At 46.6% G+C, this 13,887-nt stretch overlaps 14 non-coding genes and 27 pseudogenes across 14 annotated transcripts; all 41 read right to left on the bottom strand.

Annotated features, from left to right (window-relative positions):
• Positions 1-61: 61 nt before the first annotated feature.
• Positions 62-180, bottom strand: LOC136722052 (5S ribosomal RNA). Its single transcript, XR_010806214.1, has one exon. It is a non-coding gene; the product is annotated as a 5S ribosomal RNA (ribosomal RNA).
• Positions 181-399: 219 nt separating this feature from the next.
• On the bottom strand, positions 400-518 carry LOC136721924 (uncharacterized; annotated as a pseudogene).
• Positions 519-728: 210 nt separating this feature from the next.
• LOC136721903 (uncharacterized) lies at positions 729-847 on the bottom strand (annotated as a pseudogene).
• Positions 848-1,062: 215 nt separating this feature from the next.
• On the bottom strand, positions 1,063-1,181 carry LOC136722065 (uncharacterized; annotated as a pseudogene).
• A 210-nt stretch (positions 1,182-1,391) lies between these two features.
• LOC136721928 (uncharacterized) lies at positions 1,392-1,510 on the bottom strand (annotated as a pseudogene).
• Positions 1,511-1,718: 208 nt separating this feature from the next.
• On the bottom strand, positions 1,719-1,837 carry LOC136722005 (uncharacterized; annotated as a pseudogene).
• Positions 1,838-2,053: 216 nt separating this feature from the next.
• On the bottom strand, positions 2,054-2,172 carry LOC136721935 (5S ribosomal RNA). The gene has a single exon (XR_010806189.1). It is a non-coding gene; the product is annotated as a 5S ribosomal RNA (ribosomal RNA).
• Positions 2,173-2,383: 211 nt separating this feature from the next.
• LOC136721915 (uncharacterized) lies at positions 2,384-2,502 on the bottom strand (annotated as a pseudogene).
• Positions 2,503-2,712: 210 nt separating this feature from the next.
• Positions 2,713-2,831, bottom strand: LOC136721972 (uncharacterized; annotated as a pseudogene).
• A 220-nt stretch (positions 2,832-3,051) lies between these two features.
• On the bottom strand, positions 3,052-3,170 carry LOC136722029 (uncharacterized; annotated as a pseudogene).
• Positions 3,171-3,380: 210 nt separating this feature from the next.
• On the bottom strand, positions 3,381-3,499 carry LOC136721944 (uncharacterized; annotated as a pseudogene).
• A 216-nt stretch (positions 3,500-3,715) lies between these two features.
• LOC136721922 (5S ribosomal RNA) lies at positions 3,716-3,834 on the bottom strand. The gene has a single exon (XR_010806188.1). It is a non-coding gene; the product is annotated as a 5S ribosomal RNA (ribosomal RNA).
• Positions 3,835-4,046: 212 nt separating this feature from the next.
• LOC136722064 (uncharacterized) lies at positions 4,047-4,165 on the bottom strand (annotated as a pseudogene).
• A 210-nt stretch (positions 4,166-4,375) lies between these two features.
• LOC136722041 (5S ribosomal RNA) lies at positions 4,376-4,494 on the bottom strand. Its single transcript, XR_010806204.1, has one exon. It is a non-coding gene; the product is annotated as a 5S ribosomal RNA (ribosomal RNA).
• A 210-nt stretch (positions 4,495-4,704) lies between these two features.
• On the bottom strand, positions 4,705-4,823 carry LOC136722023 (uncharacterized; annotated as a pseudogene).
• A 216-nt stretch (positions 4,824-5,039) lies between these two features.
• On the bottom strand, positions 5,040-5,158 carry LOC136722061 (5S ribosomal RNA). Its single transcript, XR_010806218.1, has one exon. It is a non-coding gene; the product is annotated as a 5S ribosomal RNA (ribosomal RNA).
• Positions 5,159-5,383: 225 nt separating this feature from the next.
• Positions 5,384-5,502, bottom strand: LOC136721987 (uncharacterized; annotated as a pseudogene).
• A 216-nt stretch (positions 5,503-5,718) lies between these two features.
• LOC136721929 (uncharacterized) lies at positions 5,719-5,837 on the bottom strand (annotated as a pseudogene).
• Positions 5,838-6,047: 210 nt separating this feature from the next.
• On the bottom strand, positions 6,048-6,166 carry LOC136722046 (5S ribosomal RNA). The gene has a single exon (XR_010806208.1). It is a non-coding gene; the product is annotated as a 5S ribosomal RNA (ribosomal RNA).
• A 210-nt stretch (positions 6,167-6,376) lies between these two features.
• Positions 6,377-6,495, bottom strand: LOC136722021 (uncharacterized; annotated as a pseudogene).
• A 216-nt stretch (positions 6,496-6,711) lies between these two features.
• Positions 6,712-6,830, bottom strand: LOC136722049 (5S ribosomal RNA). The gene has a single exon (XR_010806211.1). It is a non-coding gene; the product is annotated as a 5S ribosomal RNA (ribosomal RNA).
• A 225-nt stretch (positions 6,831-7,055) lies between these two features.
• Positions 7,056-7,174, bottom strand: LOC136722071 (uncharacterized; annotated as a pseudogene).
• A 219-nt stretch (positions 7,175-7,393) lies between these two features.
• LOC136721992 (uncharacterized) lies at positions 7,394-7,512 on the bottom strand (annotated as a pseudogene).
• Positions 7,513-7,722: 210 nt separating this feature from the next.
• LOC136721952 (uncharacterized) lies at positions 7,723-7,841 on the bottom strand (annotated as a pseudogene).
• Positions 7,842-8,057: 216 nt separating this feature from the next.
• LOC136721996 (uncharacterized) lies at positions 8,058-8,176 on the bottom strand (annotated as a pseudogene).
• A 225-nt stretch (positions 8,177-8,401) lies between these two features.
• On the bottom strand, positions 8,402-8,520 carry LOC136721942 (uncharacterized; annotated as a pseudogene).
• Positions 8,521-8,730: 210 nt separating this feature from the next.
• LOC136722070 (uncharacterized) lies at positions 8,731-8,849 on the bottom strand (annotated as a pseudogene).
• Positions 8,850-9,069: 220 nt separating this feature from the next.
• LOC136722018 (uncharacterized) lies at positions 9,070-9,188 on the bottom strand (annotated as a pseudogene).
• Positions 9,189-9,404: 216 nt separating this feature from the next.
• LOC136722045 (5S ribosomal RNA) lies at positions 9,405-9,522 on the bottom strand. Its single transcript, XR_010806207.1, has one exon. It is a non-coding gene; the product is annotated as a 5S ribosomal RNA (ribosomal RNA).
• A 209-nt stretch (positions 9,523-9,731) lies between these two features.
• LOC136721971 (5S ribosomal RNA) lies at positions 9,732-9,850 on the bottom strand. The gene has a single exon (XR_010806192.1). It is a non-coding gene; the product is annotated as a 5S ribosomal RNA (ribosomal RNA).
• Positions 9,851-10,074: 224 nt separating this feature from the next.
• LOC136722028 (uncharacterized) lies at positions 10,075-10,192 on the bottom strand (annotated as a pseudogene).
• A 210-nt stretch (positions 10,193-10,402) lies between these two features.
• On the bottom strand, positions 10,403-10,521 carry LOC136722007 (5S ribosomal RNA). Its single transcript, XR_010806195.1, has one exon. It is a non-coding gene; the product is annotated as a 5S ribosomal RNA (ribosomal RNA).
• A 218-nt stretch (positions 10,522-10,739) lies between these two features.
• LOC136722014 (5S ribosomal RNA) lies at positions 10,740-10,858 on the bottom strand. Its single transcript, XR_010806196.1, has one exon. It is a non-coding gene; the product is annotated as a 5S ribosomal RNA (ribosomal RNA).
• Positions 10,859-11,074: 216 nt separating this feature from the next.
• Positions 11,075-11,193, bottom strand: LOC136721906 (uncharacterized; annotated as a pseudogene).
• A 219-nt stretch (positions 11,194-11,412) lies between these two features.
• Positions 11,413-11,531, bottom strand: LOC136721926 (uncharacterized; annotated as a pseudogene).
• Positions 11,532-12,082: 551 nt separating this feature from the next.
• On the bottom strand, positions 12,083-12,201 carry LOC136721936 (uncharacterized; annotated as a pseudogene).
• Positions 12,202-12,425: 224 nt separating this feature from the next.
• On the bottom strand, positions 12,426-12,543 carry LOC136722027 (uncharacterized; annotated as a pseudogene).
• A 210-nt stretch (positions 12,544-12,753) lies between these two features.
• LOC136721995 (5S ribosomal RNA) lies at positions 12,754-12,872 on the bottom strand. The gene has a single exon (XR_010806194.1). It is a non-coding gene; the product is annotated as a 5S ribosomal RNA (ribosomal RNA).
• Positions 12,873-13,090: 218 nt separating this feature from the next.
• LOC136721892 (5S ribosomal RNA) lies at positions 13,091-13,209 on the bottom strand. Its single transcript, XR_010806185.1, has one exon. It is a non-coding gene; the product is annotated as a 5S ribosomal RNA (ribosomal RNA).
• Positions 13,210-13,425: 216 nt separating this feature from the next.
• On the bottom strand, positions 13,426-13,544 carry LOC136722032 (5S ribosomal RNA). The gene has a single exon (XR_010806198.1). It is a non-coding gene; the product is annotated as a 5S ribosomal RNA (ribosomal RNA).
• A 220-nt stretch (positions 13,545-13,764) lies between these two features.
• On the bottom strand, positions 13,765-13,883 carry LOC136721975 (uncharacterized; annotated as a pseudogene).
• Positions 13,884-13,887: the final 4 nt, after the last annotated feature.

Genomic DNA, 13,887 nt, shown 5'->3' with positions numbered 1-13,887 from the left:
GTCTCCTCCAGACAGAAAGAGAGTATTAAGAGCTACGATGAAGTTACCCAGGAGACAAAAAAGCTTGCAGCACCAGGTATTTCCAGGAGGTCACCCATCCAAGTACTGACCAGGCCCTGCCCCTTTTACCTTCCGAGATCTTACGAGATCGGGCGCATTCAGGACGGTGTGGCCGCAAGCCAAGAGACCTGGCTGCATGATGTCTCTTAAAGGCTGGCAAGTATTGACGGAACTTCCAGCAAAAAAAAAAAAAAAAAAAATAGAAAAAGGGAGGGAAAAATATCAGTGCAGCAGAGGGTGTTGAAAGTAGCCGGGTACATGTACAATTCTTCAATTATATCTCCTCCAGACAGAAAGAGAGAATTAAGAGCTACGATAAAGTTACCCAGGAGACGTAAAACCTTGCAGCACCTGGTATTTCCAGGAGGTCTCCCATCCAAGTACTGACCAGGTCCTGCCCCGTTTAGCTTTCGAGATCTTACGAGATCGGGCGCGTTCAGGACGGTGTGGCCACAAGCCGAGAGGCCTGGCTGCATGATGTCTCTTAAAGGTTGGCGGGTATTGACGGAACTTCCAGCAAAAAAAAAAAAAAAAAATAGAGGGAAATATACCAGTGCAGCAAAGGGTGTTGAAAGTAGCCGGGTACGTGTACAATTCTTCAATTATATCTCCTGGAGACAGAAAGAGAGTTTTAAGAGCTACGATGAAGTTAACCAGGAGACGTAATAAGCTTGCAGCACCTGGTATTTCCAGGAGGTCAGCCATCCAAGTACTGACCAGGCCCTGCCCCGTTTAAATTCCAAGATCTGATGAGATCGGGGGCGTTCAGGACGGTGTGGCTGCAAGCCAAGAGGCCGGGCTGCATGATGTCTCTTAAAGGTTGGCGGATATTGACGAACTTCCAGCAAAAAAAAAAAAAAAAAAGAAAAATGGATGGAAAAATATCAGTGCAGCAAAGGGTGTTGACAGTAGCTGGGTACGTGTACAATTCTTCAATTATATCTCCTGGAGACAGAAAGAGAGTATTAAGAGCTACGATGAAGTTACCCAGGAGACGTAAAAAGCTTGCAGCACCTGGCATTTCCAGGAGGTCACCCATCCAAGTACTGACCAGGCCCTGCCCCGTTTAAATTCCAAGATCTGATGAGATCGGGGGCGTTCAGGACGGTGTGGCTGCAAGCCAAGAGGCCGGGCTGCATGATGTCTCTTAATGGTTGGCGGGTTTTGACGGAACATCCAGCAAAAAAAAAAAAGAGAAATGGAGGGAAAAATATCAGTGCAGGAAAGGGTGTTGAAAGTAGCCGGGTACGTGTACAATTCTTCAATTATATCTCCAGGAGATAGAAAGAGAGTATTAAGAGCTACGATGAAGTTACCCAGGAGACGTAAAAAGCTTGCAGCACCTGGTATTTCTAGGAGGTCAGCCATCCAAGTACTGACCAGGCCCTGCCCCGTTTAAATTCCAAGATCTGATGAGATCGGGGGCGTTCAGGACGGTGTGGCTGCAAGCCAAGAGGCCGGGCTGCATGATGTCTCTTAAAGGTTGGCGGATATTGACGAACTTCCAGCAAAAAAAAAAAAGAAAAATGGAGGGAAAAATATCAGTGCAGCAAAGGCTGTTGAAAGTAGCCGTGTACGTGTACAATACTTCAATTATATCTCCTCCAGACAGAAAGAGAGTACTAAGAGCTACGATGAAGTTACCCAGAAGACAAAAAAGCTTGCAGCACCAGGTATTTCCAGGAGGTCACCCATCCAAGTACTGACCAGGCCCTGCCCCTTTTACCTTTCAAGATCTGACGATATCGGGCGCGTTCAGGACGGTGTGGCCGAAAGCCAAGAGGCCCGGCTGCATGATGTCTCTTAAAGGCTGGCGGATATTGACGGAACTTCCAGCAAAAAAATAAAATAAAAAGAAAAATGGAGGGAAAAATATCAGTGCAGCAAAGGGTGTTGAAAGTAGCCTAGTACGTGTACAATTCTTCAATTATATCTCCTGGAGACAGAAAGAGAGTATTAAGAGCTACGATGAAGTTACCCAGGAGACGTAAAAGGCTTGCAGCACCTGGTATTTCTAGGAGGTCTCCCATCCAAGTACTGACCAGGCCCTGCCCCGTTTAGCTTCCGAGATCTGACGAGATCGGGCGCGTTCAGGACGGTGTGGCCGCAAGCCAAGAGGCCTGGCTGCATGATGTCTCTTAAAGGCTGGCGGGTATTGACGGAATTTCCAGCAAAAAAAATAAATAGAAAAATGGAGGGAAAAATATCAGTGCAGGAAAGGGTGTTGAAAGTAGCCGGGTACGTGTACAATTCTTCAATTATATCTCCTCCAGACTGAAAGAGAGTATTAAGAGCTACGATAAAGTTACCCAGGAGACGTAAAAGCTTGCAGCACCAGGTATTTCCAGGAGGTCTCACATTCAAGTACTGACCAGGTCCTACCCCGTTTAGCTTCCGAGATCTGACGAGATCGGGCGCGTTCAGGATGGTGTGGCAGCAAGCCGAGATGCCTGGCTGCATGATGTCTCTTAAAGGCTGGCGGGTATTGACGGAATTTCCAGCAAAAAAAAAAAAGAGAAATGGAGGGAGAAATACCAGTGCAGCAAAGGGTGTTGAAAGTAGCCGGGTACGTGTACAATTCTTCAATAATATCTCCTCCAGACTGAAAGAGAGTATTAAGAGCTACGATGAAGTTACCCAGGAGACGTAAAAAGCTTGCAGCACCTGGTATTTCCAGGAGGTCACCCAACCAAGTACTGGCCAGACCCTGCGCCGTTTAGCTTCCGAGATATGATGAGATCAGGCGCGTTCAGGACGGTGTGGCCGCAAGCCAAGAGACCTGGCTGCATGATGTCTCTTAAAGGCTGGCAAGTATTGACGGAACTTCCAGCAAAAAAAAAAAAAAAAAAAAATAGAAAAAGGGAGGGAAAAATATCAGTGCAGCAAAGGGTGTTGAAAGTAGCCGGGTACATGTACAATTCTTCAATTATATCTCCTCCAGACAGATAGAGAGTATTAAGAGCTACGATAAAGTTACCCAGGAGACGTAAAAGCTTGCAGCACGAGGTATTTCAAGGAGGTCTCACATTCATGTACTGACCAGGTCCTGACCCGTTTAGCTTCCGAGATCTGACGAGATGGGGCGCGTTCAGGATGGTGTGGCTGCAAGCCAAGAGGCCTGGCTGCATGATATCTCTTAAAGGCTGGCGGGTATTGACGGAACTGCCAGCAAAAAAAAAAAAGAAAAATAGAGGGAAATATACCAGTGCAGCAAAGGGTGTTGAAAGTAGCCGGGTACGTGTACAATTCTTGAATTATATCTCCTGGAGACAGAAAGAGAGTTTTAAGAGCTACGATGAAGTTACCCAGGAGACGTAAAAAGCTTGCAGCACCTGGTATTTCCAGGAGGTCACACATCCAAGTACTGACCAGGCCCTGCCCCGTTTAGCTTCCGAAATCTGATATGATCGGGCGCGTTCAGGACGGTGTGACTACAAGCCAAGAAGCCTGGCTGCATGATGTCTCTTAAAGGCTGGCGGATATTGACGGAACTTCCAGCAAAAAAATAAAATAAAAAGAAAAATGGAGGGAAAAATATCAGTGCAGCAAAGGGTGTTGAAAGTAGCCTAGTACGTGTACAATTCTTCAATTATATCTCCTGGAGACAGAAAGAGAGTATTAAGAGCTACGATGAAGTTACCCAGGAGACGTAAAAGGCTTGCAGCACCTGGTATTTCTAGGAGGTCTCCCATCCAAGTACTGACCAGGCCCTGCCCCGTTTAGCTTCCGAGATCTGACGAGATCGGGCGCGTTCAGGACGGTGTGGCCGCAAGCCAAGAGGCCTGGCTGCATGATGTCTCTTAAAGGCTGGCGGGTATTGACGGAATTTCCAGCAAAAAAAAAAAAAAGAAAAATGGAGGGAAAAATATCAGTGCAGGAAAGGGTGTTGAAAGTAGCCGGGTACGTGTACAATTCTTCAATTATATCTCCTGGAGACAGAAAGAGAGTATTAAGAGCTACGATGAAGTTACCCATGAGACGTAAAAAGCTTGCAGCACCTGGCATTTCCAGGAGGTCACCCATCCAAGTACTGACCAGGCCCTGCCCCGTTTAAATTCCAAGATCTGATGAGATCGGGGGCGTTCAGGACGGTGTGGCTGCAAGCCAAGAGGCCGGGCTGCATGATGTCTCTTAATGGTTGGCGGGTTTTGACGGAACATCCAGCAAAAAAAAAAAAGAGAAATGGAGGGAGAAATACCAGTGCAGCAAAGGGTGTTGAAAGTAGCCGGGTACGTGTACCATTCTTCAATTATATCTCCTGGAGACAGAAAGAGAGTTTTAAGAGCTACGATGAAGTTACCCAGGAGACGTAAAAAGCTTGCAGCACCTGGTATTTCCAGGAGGTCTCCCATCCAAGTACTGACCAGGCCCTGCCCCGTTTAGCTTCCGAGATCTGATGAGATCGGGGGCGTTCAGGACGGTGTGGCTGCAAAGCCAAGAGGCCGGGCTGCATGATGTCTCTTAATGGTTGGCGGGTTTTGACGGAACATCCAGCAAAAAAAAAAAAGAGAAATGGAGGGAGAAATACCAGTGCAGCAAAGGGTGTTGAAAGTAGCCGGGTACGTGTACAATTCTTCAATTATATCTCCTCCAGACAGAAAGAGAGAATTAAGAGCTACGATAAAGTTACCCAGGAGACGTAAAACCTTGCAGCACTAGGTATTTCCAGGCGGTCTCACATTCATGTACTAACCAGGCCCTGCCCCGTTTAGCTTCCGAAATCTGATATGATCGGGCGCGTTCAGGACGGTGTGACTACAAGCCAAGAGGCCTGGCTGCATGATGTCTCTTAAAGGCTGGCGGATATTGACGGAACTTCCAGCAAAAAAATAAAATAAAAAGAGAAATGGAGGGAAAAATATCAGTGCAGCAAAGGGTGTTGAAAGTATCCTAGTACGTGTACAATTCTTCAATTATATCTCCTGGAGACAGAAAGAGAGTATTAAGAGCTACGATGAAGTTACCCAGGAGACGTAAAAGGCTTGCAGCACCTGGTATTTCTAGGAGGTCTCCCATCCAAGTACTGACCAGGCCCTGCCCCGTTTAGCTTCCGAGATCTGACGAGATCGGGCGCATTCAGGACGGTGTGGCCGCAAGCCGAGAGGTCTGGCTGCATGATGTCTCTTAAAGGTTGGCGGGTATTGACGGAACTTCCAGCAAAAAAAAAAAAAAAAAAAAAGAAAAAGAAAAATGGAGGGAAAAATATCAGTGCAGTAATGGGTTTTGAAAGTAGCCGGGTATGTGTACAATTCTTCAATTATATCTCCTCCAGACATAAAGAGAGTATTAAGAGCTACGATGAAGTTACCCAGGAGACGTAAAAAGCTTGCAGCACCTGGCATTTCCAGGAGGTCACCCATCCAAGTACTGACCAGGCCCTGCCCCTTTTACCTTCCGAGATCTGACGATATCGGGCGCGTTCAGGACGGTGTGGCCGAAAGCCGAGAGGCCCGGCTGCATGATGTCTCTTTAGGCTGGTGGGTATTGACGGAACTTCCAGCAAAAAAAAAAAGAAAAAAAGAAAAATGGAGGGAGAAATATCAGTGCAGCAAAGGCTGTTGAAAGTAGCCGGGTACGTGTACAATTCTTCAATAATATCTCCTCCAGACTGAAAGAGAGTATTAAGAGCTACGATGAAGTTACCCAGGAGACGTAAAAAGCTTGCAGCACCTGGTATTTCCAGGAGGTCACCCAACCAAGTACTGGCCAGACCCTGCCCCGTTTAGCTTCCGAGATATGATGAGATCAGGCGCGTTCAGGACGGTGTGGCCGCAAGCCAAGAGACCTGGCTGCATGATGTCTCTTAATGGTTGGCGGGTTTTGACGGAACATCCAGCAAAAAAAAAAAAGAGAAATGGAGGGAGAAATACCAGTGCAGCAAAGGGTGTTGAAAGTAGCCGGGTACGTGTACCATTCTTCAATTATATCTCCTGGAGACAGAAAGAGAGTTTTAAGAGCTACGATGAAGTTACCCAGGAGACGTAAAAAGCTTGCAGCACCTGGTATTTCCAGGAGGTCTCCCATCCAAGTACTGACCAGGCCCTGCCCCGTTTAGCTTCCGAGATCTGACGAGATCGGGGGCGTTCAGGACGGTGTGGCTGCAAAGCCAAGAGGCCGGGCTGCATGATGTCTCTTAATGGTTGGCGGGTTTTGACGGAACATCCAGCAAAAAAAAAAAAGAGAAATGGAGGGAGAAATACCAGTGCAGCAAAGGGTGTTGAAAGTAGCCGGGTACGTGTACAATTCTTCAATTATATCTCCTCCAGACAGAAAGAGAGAATTAAGAGCTACGATAAAGTTACCCAGGAGACGTAAAACCTTGCAGCACTAGGTATTTCCAGGCGGTCTCACATTCATGTACTAACCAGGCCCTGCCCCGTTTAGCTTCCGAAATCTGATATGATCGGGCGCGTTCAGGACGGTGTGACTACAAGCCAAGAGGCCTGGCTGCATGATGTCTCTTAAAGGCTGGCGGATATTGACGGAACTTCCAGCAAAAAAATAAAATAAAAAGAAAAATGGAGGGAAAAATATCAGTGCAGCAAAGGGTGTTGAAAGTATCCTAGTACGTGTACAATTCTTCAATTATATCTCCTGGAGACAGAAAGAGAGTATTAAGAGCTACGATGAAGTTACCCAGGAGACGTAAAAGGCTTGCAGCACCTGGTATTTCTAGGAGGTCTCCCATCCAAGTACTGACCAGGCCCTGCCCCGTTTAGCTTCCGAGATCTGACGAGATCGGGCGCATTCAGGACGGTGTGGCCGCAAGCCGAGAGGTCTGGCTGCATCATGTCTCTTAAAGGTTGGCGGGTATTGACGGAACTTCCAGCAAAAAAAAAAAAAAAAAAAAAGAAAAAGAAAAATGGAGGGAAAAATATCAGTGCAGTAATGGGTTTTGAAAGTAGCCGGGTATGTGTACAATTCTTCAATTATATCTCCTCCAGACATAAAGAGAGTATTAAGAGCTACGATGAAGTTACCCAGGAGACGTAAAAAGCTTGCAGCACCTGGCATTTCCAGGAGGTCACCCATCCAAGTACTGACCAGGCCCTGCCCCGTTTAGCTTCCGAGATATGATGAGATCAGGCGCGTTCAGGACGGTGTGGCCGCAAGCCAAGAGACCTGGCTGCATGATGTCTCTTAAAGGCTGGCAAGTATTGACGGAACTTCCAGCAAAAAAAAAAAAAAAAAAAATAGAAAAAGGGAGGGATAAATATCAGTGCAGCAAAGGGTGTTGAAAGTAGCCGGGTACATGTACAATTCTTCAATTATATCTCCTCCAGACAGATAGAGAGTATTAAGAGCTACGATAAAGTTACCCAGGAGACGTAAAAGCTTGCAGCACGAGGTATTTCAAGGAGGTCTCACATTCATGTACTGACCAGGTCCTGCCCCGTTTAGCTTCCGAGATCTGACGAGATCGGGCGCGTTCAGGATGGTGTGGCCGCAAGCCAAGATGCCTGGCTGCATGATGTCTCTTAAAGGCTGGCGGGTATTGACGGAACTGCCAGCAAAAAAAAAAAAGAAAAATAGAGGGAAATATACCAGTGCAGCAAAGGGTGTTGAAAGTAGCCGGGTACGTGTACAATTCTTCAATTATATCTCCTGGAGACAGAAAGAAAGTTTTAAGAGCTACGATGAAGTTACCCAGGAGACGTAAAAAGCTTGCAGCACCTGGTATTTCCAGGAGGTCACACATCCAAGTACTGACCAGGCCCTGCCCCGTTTAGCTTCCGAAATCTGATATGATCGGGAGCGTTCAGGACGGTGTGACTACAAGCCAAGAGGCCTGGCTGCATGATGTCTCTTAAAGGCTGGCGGATATTGACGGAACTTCCAGCAAAAAAATAAAATAAAAAGAAAAATGGAGGGAAAAATATCAGTGCAGCAAAGGGTGTTGAAAGTAGCCTAGTACGTGTACAATTCTTCAATTATATCTCCTGGAGACAGAAAGAGAGTATTAAGAGCTACGCTGAAGTTACCCAGGAGATGTAAAAAGCTTTCAGCACCTGGTATTTCCAGGAGGTCACCCATCCAATTACTGACCAGGCCCTGCCCAGTTTTTCTTCCGAGATCTGACGAGATCTTGCGTCTTCAGGACGGTGTGGCCGCAAGCCGAGATGCCTGGCTGCATGATGTCTCTTAAAGGTTGGCGGGTATTGACGGAACTTCCAGCAAAAAAAAAATATAAAAAAAGAAAAAAGAAAAATGGATGGAAAAATATCAGTGCAGCAAAGGGTGTTGACAGTAGCTGGATACGTGTACAATACTTCAATTATATCTCCTCCAGACAGAGAGAGAGTATTAAGAGCTACGATGAAGTTACCCAGGAGACGTAAAAAGCTTGCGGCACCTGGTATTTCTAGGAGGTCTCCCATCCAAGTACTGACCAGGCCCTGCCCCGTTTAGCTTCAGAAATCTGACGAGATCGGTCGCATTCAGGACGGTGTGGCCACAAGCAGAAAGGCCTGGCTGCATGATGTCTCTTAAAGGTTGGTGGGTATTGACGGAACTGCCAGCAAAAAAAAAAAAGAAAAATAGAGGGATATATACCAGTGCAGCAAAGGGTGTTAAAAGTAGCCGGGTACGTGTACAATTCTTCAATTATATCTCCTGGAGACAGAAAGAGAGTATTAAGAGCTACGATGAAGTTACCCAGGAGACGTAAAAAGCTTGCAGCACCTAGTATTTCTAGGAGGTCTCCCATCCAAGTACTGACCAGGCCCTACCCCGTTTAGCTTCCAAGATCTGACGAGATCGGGCGCATTCAGGACGGTGTGGCCACAAGCCGAAAGGCCTGGCTGCATGATGTCTCTTAAAGGTTGGCGGGTATTGACGGAACTTCCAGCAAAAAGAAAAAAAAAAAAAAATAGAAAAATGGAGGGAAAAATATCAGTGCAGGAAAGGGTGTTGAAAGTAGCCGGGTACGTGTACAATTCTTCAATTATATCTCCTGCAGACTGAAAGAGAGTATTAAGAGCTACGATAAAGTTACCCAGGAGACGTAAAAGCTTGCAGCACCTGGTATTTCCAGGAGGTCTCACATTCAAGTACTGACCAGGTCCTGCCCCGTTTAGCTTCCGAGATCTGACGATATCATGCGCATTCAGGACGGTGTGGCCGAAAGCCGAGAGGCCCAGCTGCATGATGTCTCTTTAAGGCTGGCGGGTATTGACGGAACTTCCAGCAAAAAAAAAAAGAAAAAAGAAAAATGGAGGGAAAAATATCAGTGCAGCAAAGGGTTTTGAAAGTAGCCGGGTACGTGTACAATTCTTCAATAATATCTCCTACAGACTGAAAGAGAGTATTAAGAGCTATGATGAAGTTACCCAGGAGACGTAAAAAGCTTGCAGCACCTGGTATTTCTAGGAGGTCTCCCATCCAAGTACTGCCCAGGCCCTGCCCTGTTAGCTTCCGAGATCTGACGAGATCGGGCGCGTTCAGGATGGTGTGGCCGCAAGCCAAGATGCCTGGCTGCATGATGTCTCTTAAAGGCTGGCGGGTATTAACGGAACTGCCAGCAAAAAAAAAAAGAAAAATAGAGGGAATAATACCAGTGCAGCAAAGGGTGTTGAAAGTAGCCGGGTACGTGTACAATTCTTCAATTATATCTCCTGGAGACAGAAAGAGAGTATTAAGAGCTACGATGAAGTTACCCAGGAGACGTAAAAAGCTTGCAGCACCTGGTATTTCTAGGAGGTCTCCCATCCAAGTACTGACCAGGCCCTGCCCCGTTTAGCTTCCGAGATCTGACGAGATCGGGTGCATTCAGGACGGTGTGGCCACAAGCCGAAAGGCCTGGCTGCATGATGTCTCTTAAAGGTTGGCGGGTATTGACGGAACTTCCAGCAAAAAAAAAAAATAAAAAAAGAAAAAAGAAAAATGGATGGAAAAAAATCAGTGCAGCAAAGGGTGTTGACAGTAGCTGGATACGTGTACAATACTTCAATTATATCTCCTCCAGACAGAGAGAGAGTATTAAGAGCTACGATAAAGTTACCCAGGAGACGTAAAAGCTTGCAGAACTAGGTATTTCCAGGAGGTCTCACTTTCATGTACTGACCAGGCCCTGCCCCGTTAGCTTCCGAGATCTGACGAGATCGGGCGCGTTCAGGATGGTGTGGCCGCAAGCCGAGATGCCTGGCTGCATGATGTCTCTTAAAGGCTGGCGGGTATTGACGGAACTGCCAGCAAAAAAAAAAAAGAAAAACAGAGGGAAATATACCAGTGCAGCAAAGGGTGTTGAAAGTAGCCGGGTACGTGTACAATTCTTCAATTATATCTCCTGGAGACAGAAAGAGAGTATTAAGAGCTACGATGAAGTTACCCAGGAGACGTAAAAAGCTTGCAGCACCTGGTATTTCTAGGAGGTCTCCCATCCAAGTACTGACCAGGCCCTGCCCCGTTTAGCTTCCGAGATCTGACGAGATCGGGCGCATTCAGGACGGTGTGGCCACAAGCCGAAAGGCCTGGCTGCATGATGCCTCTTAAAGGTTGGCGGGTATTGACGGAACTTCCAGCAAAAAAAAAAAAAAAAAAAAGAAAAATGGATGGAAAAATATCAGTGCAGCAAATGGTGTTGACAGTAGCTGGGTACGTGTACAATACTTCAATTATATCTCCTCCAGACAGATAGAGAGTATTAAGAGCTACGATAAAGTTACCCAGGAGACGTAAAAGGCTTGCAGCACCTGGTATTTCTAAGAGGTCTCCCATCCAAGTACTGACCAGGCCCTGCCCCGTTTAGCTTCCGAGATCTGATGAGATCGGGCGCATTCAGGACGGTGTGGCCGCAAGCCGAGAGGCCTGGCTGCATGATGTCTCTTAAAGGTTGGCGGGTATTGACGGAACTTCCAGCAAAAAAAAAAAAAAAAAAGAAAAATGGATGGAAAAATATCAGTGCAGCAAAGGGTGTTGACAGTAGCTGGGTACGTGTACAATACTTCAATTATATCTCCTCCAGACAGAAAGAGAGTATTAAGAGCTACGATGAAGTTACCCAGGAGACGTAAAAGGCTTGCAGCACCTGGCATTTCTAGGAGGTCTCCCATCCAACTACTGACCAGGCCCTGCCCCGTTTAGCTTCCGCGATCTGACGAGATCGGGCGCATTCAGGACGGTGTGGCCACAAGCCGAAAGGCATGGCTGCATGATGTCTCTTAAAGGTTGGCGGGTAGTGACGGAACTTCCAGCAAAAAAAAAAAAAAAAAAATAGAAAAATGGAGGGAAAAATATCAGTGCAGGAAAGGGTGTTGAAAGTAGCCGGGTACGTGTACAATTCTTCAATTATATCTCCTGGAGACAGAAAGAGAGTATTAAGAGCTACGATGAAGTTACCCAGGAGACGTAAAAAGCTTGCAGCACCTGGTATTTCTAGGAAGTCTCCCATCCAAGTACTGACCAGGCCGTGCCCCGTTTAGCTTCCGAGATCTGACGAGATCGGGCGCATTCAGGACGGTGTGGCCACAAGCCGAAAGGCCTGGCTGCATGATGTCTCTTAATGGTTGGCGGGTATTGACGGAACTTCCAGCAAAAAAAAAAAAAAAAAAATAGAAAAATGGAGGGAAAAATATCAGTGCAGGAAAGGGTGTTGAAAGTAGCCGGGTACGTGTACAATTCTTCAATTATATCTCCTGCAGACTGAAAGAGAGTATTAAGAGCTACGATAAAGTTACCCAGGAGACGTAAAAGCTTGCAGCACCTGGTATTTCCAGGAGGTCTCACATTCAAGTACTGACCAGGTCCTGCCCCGTTAAGCTTCCGAGATCTGACGATATCATGCGCGTTCAGGACGGTGTGGCCGAAAGCCGAGAGGCCCGGCTGCATGATGTCTCTTGAAGGCTGGCGGGTATTGACGGAACTTCCAGCAAAAAGTAAAAGAAAAAGAAAAATGGAAGGAAAAATATCAGTGCAGCAAAGGGTGTTGACAGTAGCTGGGTACGTGTACAATACTTCAATTATATCTCCTCCAGACAGATAGAGAGTATTAAGAGCTACGATAAAGTTACCCAGGAGACGTAAAAGCTTGCAGCACGAGGTATTTCCAGGAGGTCTCCCATCAAAGTACTGACCAGGCCCTGCCCCGTTTAGCTTCCAAGATCTGACGAGATCGGGCGAGTTCAGGACGGTGTGGCCACAAGCCGAAAGGCCTGGCTGCATGATGTCTCTTAAAGGTTGGCGGGTATTGACGGAACTTCCAGCAAAAAAAAAAAATAAAAAAAGAAAAAAGAAAAATGGATGGAAAAAAATCAGTGCAGCAAAGGGTGTTGACAGTAGCTGGATACGTGTACAATACTTCAATTATATCTCCTCCAGACAGAGAGAGAGTATTAAGAGCTACGATAAAGTTACCCAGGAGACGTAAAAGCTTGCAGAACTAGGTATTTCCAGGAGGTCTCACTTTCATGTACTGACCAGGCCCTGCCCCGTTAGCTTCCGAGATCTGACGAGATCGGGCGCGTTCAGGATGGTGTGGCCGCAAGCCGAGATGCCTGGCTGCATGATGTCTCTTAAAGGCTGGCGGGTATTGACGGAACTGCCAGCAAAAAAAAAAAAGAAAAACAGAGGGAAATATACCAGTGCAGCAAAGGGTGTTGAAAGTAGCCGGGTACGTGTACAATTCTTCAATTATATCTCCTGGAGACAGAAAGAGAGTATTAAGAGCTACGATGAAGTTACCCAGGAGACGTAAAAAGCTTGCAGCACCTGGTATTTCTAGGAGGTCTCCCATCCAAGTACTGACCAGGCCCTGCCCCGTTTAGCTTCCGAGATCTGACGAGATCGGGCGCATTCAGGACGGTGTGGCCACAAGCCGAAAGGCCTGGCTGCATGATGCCTCTTAAAGGTTGGCGGGTATTGACGGAACTTCCAGCAAAAAAAAAAAAAAAAAAAAGAAAAATGGATGGAAAAATATCAGTGCAGCAAATGGTGTTGACAGTAGCTGGGTACGTGTACAATACTTCAATTATATCTCCTCCAGACAGATAGAGAGTATTAAGAGCTACGATAAAGTTACCCAGGAGACGTAAAAGGCTTGCAGCACCTGGTATTTCTAAGAGGTCTCCCATCCAAGTACTGACCAGGCCCTGCCCCGTTTAGCTTCCGAGATCTGATGAGATCGGGCGCATTCAGGACGGTGTGGCCGCAAGCCGAGAGGCCTGGCTGCATGATGTCTCTTAAAGGTTGGCGGGTATTGACGGAACTTCCAGCAAAAAAAAAAAAAAAAAAGAAAAATGGATGGAAAAATATCAGTGCAGCAAAGGGTGTTGACAGTAGCTGGGTACGTGTACAATTCTTCAATTATATCTCCTGGAGACAGAAAGAGAGTATTAAGAGCTACGATGAAGTTACCCAGGAGACGTAAAAAGCTTGCAGGACCTGGTATTTCCAGGAGGTCTCCCATCAAAGTACTGACCAGGCCCTGCCCCGTTTAGCTTCCGAGATCTGATGAGATCGGGCGCGTTCAGGATGGTGTGGCCGCAAGCCGAGATACCTGGCTGCATGATGTCTCTTAAAGGCTGGCGGGTATTGACGGAATTTCCAGCAAAAAAAAAAAAAAAAAAAATAGAAAAATGGAGGGAAAAATATCAGTGCAGGAAAGGGTGTTGAAAGTAGCCGGGTACGTGTACAATTCTTCAATTATATCTCCTCCAGACTGAAAGAGAGTATTAAGAGCTACGATGAAGTTACCCAGGAGACGTAAAAAGCTTGCAGCACCTGGTATTTCCAGGAGGTCAACAATCCAAGTACTGACCAGGCCCTGCCCCGTTTAGCTTCCGAGATCTGACGAGATTGGGGGCGTTTAGGACGGTGTGGCCGCAAGCCAAG

Source organism: Amia ocellicauda, unplaced genomic scaffold (assembly GCF_036373705.1).
Source record: "Amia ocellicauda isolate fAmiCal2 unplaced genomic scaffold, fAmiCal2.hap1 HAP1_SCAFFOLD_124, whole genome shotgun sequence".
NCBI classification, from domain to species: Eukaryota; Metazoa; Chordata; class Actinopteri; order Amiiformes; family Amiidae; genus Amia; species Amia ocellicauda.
Note: the sequence above shows the minus strand (reverse complement) of the source record. Positions and strands in the feature narration are given on the sequence as shown.